This window comes from Salvia hispanica, chromosome 2 (genome assembly GCF_029641045.1).
Source record: "Salvia hispanica isolate PSC_SH4W2 chromosome 2, Shi_PSC_v1, whole genome shotgun sequence".
Taxonomy (NCBI): Eukaryota; Viridiplantae; Streptophyta; class Magnoliopsida; order Lamiales; family Lamiaceae; genus Salvia; species Salvia hispanica.
In genome coordinates this window covers 62,245,818-62,252,505 of record NC_142693.1, presented here as the reverse complement: position 1 = coordinate 62,252,505, position 6,688 = coordinate 62,245,818, and positions in this window count along the sequence as shown.

Sequence of the window (6,688 nt, the reverse complement as noted above, 5' to 3'; positions counted from 1 at the left end):
TGCATATATATTAATGGAAGAGAGTGGTAGGCCCATGCGGTCAAATGATTTTTGAATTACTAATTGGCTAACGATAATTAAATGGAAACGAAAGAAACTTTTAAGTTACATTTCTTGCATTTCATTGAATACTCCATGCGTTTTATGCGTAGCTCTGCGTTTCATTGAATACTCCATGCGTTTTATGTGCAGCAAGTTGAGCTGTGATTTGCAAAACAACAGAGATTCTCCCCCATTTCAGTCTTTAACATCATAAATGAATATATTATCTCTCTCTCTCGTTTTCTATGAGGGAATGGAGGGAGAATATTTTTCTAACTTAAAAAATCATATAGGAGTATCACTGATAAATAGTTAGACGGTTGGGTAAAAACAGAAGAAAAGCATGTGAGACTTTTAATAAGTAAACATCTGGGGAACAAAGCTCCTTTTCAGCTCTTTTCCTACGGTTGCACCTGAATCAAACACACACACATATACACTCATATTATATATAGTAATAGGAAAAACATATAGTTGTATTAGAGCATCCACAATAGGATGGACTTCCCCACGGACTAGTACTAGGACTTTCCAAAAACACCTTCTGCCACGTCACTAGGACTTCTCGCCCCAGTGCCACATCACTAGGACTTCCCACTGCACAATAAGTGGACTAGCACTAGGACAAGCACTACGACATCCGACAACACAAATTCACATGTTATATGCATAATTTAATACGGAATTAAAATTTCGACACGAATACGAGTAAAATGCAATCGTAATTTCATTAAATTAAAAACATTAAAAAAGTACAATTATAAAAAAAATACAATTTCTTTTAAATCAACGTGCACCCCTCCGCGTCCACAACTCTTCAATTAGATCCTGTTGGAGTCAAATATGGGCTTCTTGTTGGCGCATGTCGGCATGGGCTTGGAGCCGTCCGACGTAATCATGAGGTATCCCCATTCGTACACTGGCAGTGGCCACGCCGTGACTTGGCCCGACGGCATCATCATTGGTCCAATTAGTCAGTTCTAGACCTTCTTGTTCGACGATCATGTTGTGCATTATAATACACGCGTACATGATATCAGTAATGTAGTCGGGATCCCACAAACGGGTTGGATTCCTAACAATTGTATAATTATGATTTGTGGAATTCTATTGATAAAACAATTAGTAGAATTTCATCACTATTTACACTTTTGAATAAAACAAATCAATTTTAATAGTTGATGATACAAAAATTAAAAAAAAAAAATTATAAAAAGAATGGTTTGTTTGCATATATATTAATGGAAGAGAGTGGTGGGCCTATGCGGTAGAATGATGTTTGAATTACTAATTGGCTAACGATAATTAAATGGAAATGAAAGAATCTTTTAAGTTACATTTCCTGCATTTCATTGAATACTCCATGCGTTTTATGCGCAACAAGTTGAGCTGTGATTTGCAAAACAACAGAGATTCTCCCCCATTTCGGTCTTTAACATCATAAATGAATATATTCTCTCTCTCTCTCGTTTTCTATGAGGGAATGGAGGGAGAATATTTTTCTAACTTAAAAAATCATATAGGAGTATCACTGATAAATAGTTAGACGGTTGGGTAAAAACAGAAGAAAAGCATGTGAGTCTTTTAATAAGTAAACATCTGGGGAACAAAGCTCCTTTTCAGCTCTTTTCCTACAGTTGCACCTGAATCAAACACACACACATATACACTCATACTATATATAGTAATAGGAAAAACATATAGCTGTATTAGAGCATCCACAATAGGATGGACTTCCCCACGGACTAGCACTAGGACTTTCCAAAAACACCTTCTGCCACGTCACTAGGACTTCTCACCCCAGTGCCACATCAATAGGACTTCCCACTGCACAATAGTGGATTAGCACTAGGACAAGCACTACGACATCCGACAACACAAATTCACATGTTATATGCATAATTTAATACGGAATTAAAATTTCGACACGAATACGAGTAAAATGCAATAGTAATTTCATTAAATTAAAAACATTAAAAAAGTACAATTATAAAAAAATACAATTTCTTTTAAATCAACGTGCACCCCTCCGCGTCCACAACTCTTCAATTAGATCTTGTTGGAGTCAAATATGGGCTTCTTGTTGGCGCATGTCGGCATGGGCTTGGAGCCATCCGACGTAATCATGAGGTATCCCCATTCGTACACTGGCAGTGGCCACGCCGTGACTTGGCCCGACGGCATCTTCATTGATCCAATTAGTCAGTTCTAGACCTTCTTGTTCGACGATCATGTTGTGCATTATAATACACGCGTACATGATATAAGTAATGTAGTCGGGATCCCACAAACGGGTTGGATTCCTAACAATTCTATAATTATGATGTGTGGAATTCTGTTGATAAAACAATTAGTAGAATTTCATCACTATTTACACTTTTGAATAAAACAAATCAATTTTAATAGTTGATGATACAAAAATTGAAAACAAAATTTATAAAAAGAATGGTTTATTTGCATATATATTAATGGAAGAGAGTGGTGGCCCATGCGGTAGAATGATGTTTGAATTACTAATTGGCTAATGATAATTAAATGGAAATGAAAGAAACTTTTAAGTTACATTTCCTGCATTTCATTGAATACTCCATGCGTTTTATACGCAACAAGTTGAGCTGTGATTTGCAAAACAACAGAGATTCTCCCCCATTTCGGTCTTTAACATCATAAATGAATATATTCTCTCTCTCTCTCGTTTTCTATGAGGGAATGGGGGGAGAATATTTTCTAACTTAAAAAATCATATAGGAGTATCACTGATAAATAGTTAGACGGTTGGGTAAAAACAGAAGAAAAACATGTGACACTTTTAATAAGTAAACATCTGGGGAACAAAGCTCCTTTTCAGCTCCTTTCCTACAGGTGCACTTGAATCAAACACACACACATATACACTCATACTATATATAGTAATAGGAAAAACATATAGCTGTATTAGAGCATCCACAATAGGATGGACTTCCCGACGGACTAGCACTAGAACTTTCCAAAAACACCTTCTGCCATGTCACTAGGACTTCTCACTCCAGTGCCACATCACTAGGACTTCCCACTGCACAATAGTGGACTAGCACTAGGACAAGCACTACGACATCCGACAACACAAATTCACATGTTATATGCATAATTAAATATGGAATTAAAATTTCGACACGAATACAAGTAAAATGCAATCGTAATTTCATTAAATAAAAAACATTAAAAAAGTACAATTTAAAAAAATACAATTTCTTTTAAATCAACGTGCACCCCTCCGCGTCCACAACTCTTCAATTAGATCCTGTTGGAGTCAAATATGGGCTTCTTGTTGGCGCATGTCGGCATGGGCTTGGAGCCGTCCGACGTAATCATGAGGTATCCCCATTCATACACTGGCAGTGGCCACGCCGTGACTTGGCCCGACGACATCTTCATTGGTCCAATTAGTCAGTTCTAGACCTTCTTGTTCGACGATCATGTTGTGCATTATAATACACGCGTACATGATATCAGCAATGCAGGCGAGATCAGACAAACGGGTTGGACCCCTCACTGCTGCCCATCAAGCCTGGAGCACACCAAATGCCCGCTCCACATCCTTGCTCGCTGCCTCCTGACGAACCGCAAAAAAAATCTTTTTTTCGAGCGGACATCTGATCATCTTCACAAAGACAGACCACCTAGGGCATATCCCATCCACCAAATAGTAGCCCATATGATGTTGGTTGTCGTTGACGACAAAACTGATGGCAGGACCAACGCCCCGGCACTGCTCGTTGAAAAGGGGCGACGAATGGAGCACGTTGATGTCGTTGTTCGACCCGACTACCCCAAAATATGCATGCCAAATCCAAAGTCGGTAGTCGGCCACGACTTCGAGGATCATCGTGGGATTCTTGACTTTGAAGCCGGTCGTGTAGTGCCCCTTCCAGGCGGTGGGACAGTTCTTCCACTCCCAATGCATACAATCTATGTTGCCTAACATTCCCGGAAACCCGTGCTGACTCCCATGCATAACCATCATATCATGGCAGTCTTGGGGAGTAAGCTTCCGAAGATAGGTATCCCTGAATATTTCACTGACACTTTGACAAAAATACTCGACGCATATTAGGGTTGTCGTCTCGCCGATGTGGAGGTACTCATCGAACATGTCGGCTGGGCCTCCGTAGGCGAGCTGCCTGATTACGGCAGTGCACTTCTATATAGGCGAGTGACCGAGCCTCCCACTCGCATCCTCCTTGCACCGGAAGTACGTGAATCAACGCGATAAAGCGTTCATGATATGCATGAATAGATCACAGTGCATCCTAAACCGCCGTCGGAAGAAGTTGTCCCCAAATCGGGGCTGCTCAGCGAAATAGTCCTCAAACAATCTTTGGTGTGCACCGACGTGGTCCCGGGGTACTACAGCTCGACGTTGGATGGGGCGATGTACTGCCGGTTGCGGCTGCTGCTGCTGCAAGGCCTCCCTCATCAGGCGACTTATCTCAGCCGACGTATAGGCCCATTCGCGGATCTGCCGCGATGCTTCACTATCCCAGCCACCTGCACCTTCCCCATTGCCACCAACACCTTCCCCGCTATCACTACCACTACCACTACCACTAGCCATTACGGGATGTCGAGAAATGTAGAGAGTAGAAAGAGAGAAACTCGTTAATACAAGTGGTGCAAATGAAAATGAATCGAAACGAGCCGTATATATAGAGTTTTGAAAAAAAATTAAAAAATGCAGACGTCCGTGCGCTCGTCCGTCGGAAGTCCACAATAGCGGACGACCGGACGGACGAGCGGCTTATCCGACGGATGAGGGGTCATCCGTCGGGCGCTCGCCGGTCGCAATAGTGGACGAGCGCGACGGACGGGCGGCTCGCCGATCGCTCGTCCACTATTGTGGATGCTATTATTTTGGGATGTAAAGCAACCCAAAAGATTAATTATTGTAAGTTACTCCAATCACATTAAATACTCTTTTCGTATATAAAACATTTAATTTTTTATATGGGATTTTATATATTATTGTTTTGTGAATTATTGAAGAGAGAGTTATTTTTAATAGGACAACATAAAAAGGAAAATGTTTTATTTTTAATGAGATAGTTGGAGTTCGAAATGTTTACTTTTCTTAAATCTCGTGTTTAAAACAAACGCCTCAAGTAACGTGAAACAGAAGGAGTATAGTATTTTTTTTTTTTTTTGGTGGATTAATGAATAGAGAATAAGAAAATTAAAAATATTTATATTTTGAGAAAGTGATATATTGGGACAGAGGCAGTATAAATGGTCTATCTAATCAAAATTTGGACTAGGCAATTAGTAGAAAATTTTGCGTTATGATCTATTACAAATTGTATAAACATACTGTCAATAACCTACGCCTAGTATTATTGCATTAATATAAACAATTAAAATGCGAATTAAGAAAATGAGATTTGTTTTTTTATCAAATGGCTTTTTGTATACGAAAAATATACTAATAAAAGTTAAAGTTTAATGTAATTTATATCCTAAAATAGATGACAAGATAGTCTTTATACGAAACTAGTGTCACGCCCGTGCGTTGCACGACTCATTTTATTTCTCTTGGTAATTTTTTAAATTGTGAACAAATTTAATTGAAACATATTTACATTTATATAGTAAACAAACACATTATGAAAATATAAACAATTAATGTGATAATATAAAAAAAAATAGTCAATTACACAGACAAAACATAAATAAAATCAAACATTAACAAAAGTTAACACAAGTACAATTTAATATTTCATATTTTATACATTTTGCAAAACTTATCTGTAAACAACATTAATAGAAAAATCACAAGTACCATCACTATTTTTATTACAAACTAAAATATTCAATCCTTCACGATTAAGAATTAAATTGTGTAATGAACTTGTCAGGGTCAATAATCACACCAATTATATCTACAAAAATACAATACGAGTCAATGTTAATACACAAATAATAATAATGTAATTGCAAAAGTAGTAGTACTAAAATATTAGTACCAAAGAGTGGCTCTTCACCTATTTTTTTATATGCTTGATTAGATCAATTATCTTAAACAATAAATCTTGGATATTTTGGGGTCAATGACTTCAGATATTCGTGTTTTGGAGCACATAATAATTTATAATTTATAATTTGAAACTGGAGTATGTACTCTACTTCTTCTAAAAAAACAAATAGTAATAATTGTTAGTTTAAGTTTTAATATGACCCGCTTAGTAAAAACAAACGAAGGAAGTTAGGATTAAGTTAAAATATAATACGTGGTACTCTACTTCTTACAAAAAATGGCAAATAGTAACAATTGTTAGTTTAAGTTTTAATATGACCCGCTTAGTAAAAACAAACGAAGGAAGTTATGATTAAGTTAAAATATAAATACGTGGAAAATAATACTGTATATTATTTTTGTGAAATGGAAAAATGACTCTGACCGTGAGACTAAAAATAAAGCAAATTTACATCACACAAAACAAAACAAAAAAACTAAAGAATGTATAATTACCACTTCTCCTAATGAGATTGAAGATATTGTTTATCAAAAGCTATAATTTAAGATTGCACTGGTGAGACATTTCCTAGTCGAGCTTCATTTCATTGAAATATAGTAACCCTATACATTAAAAACCCAAACCTTAAAACCTAAACA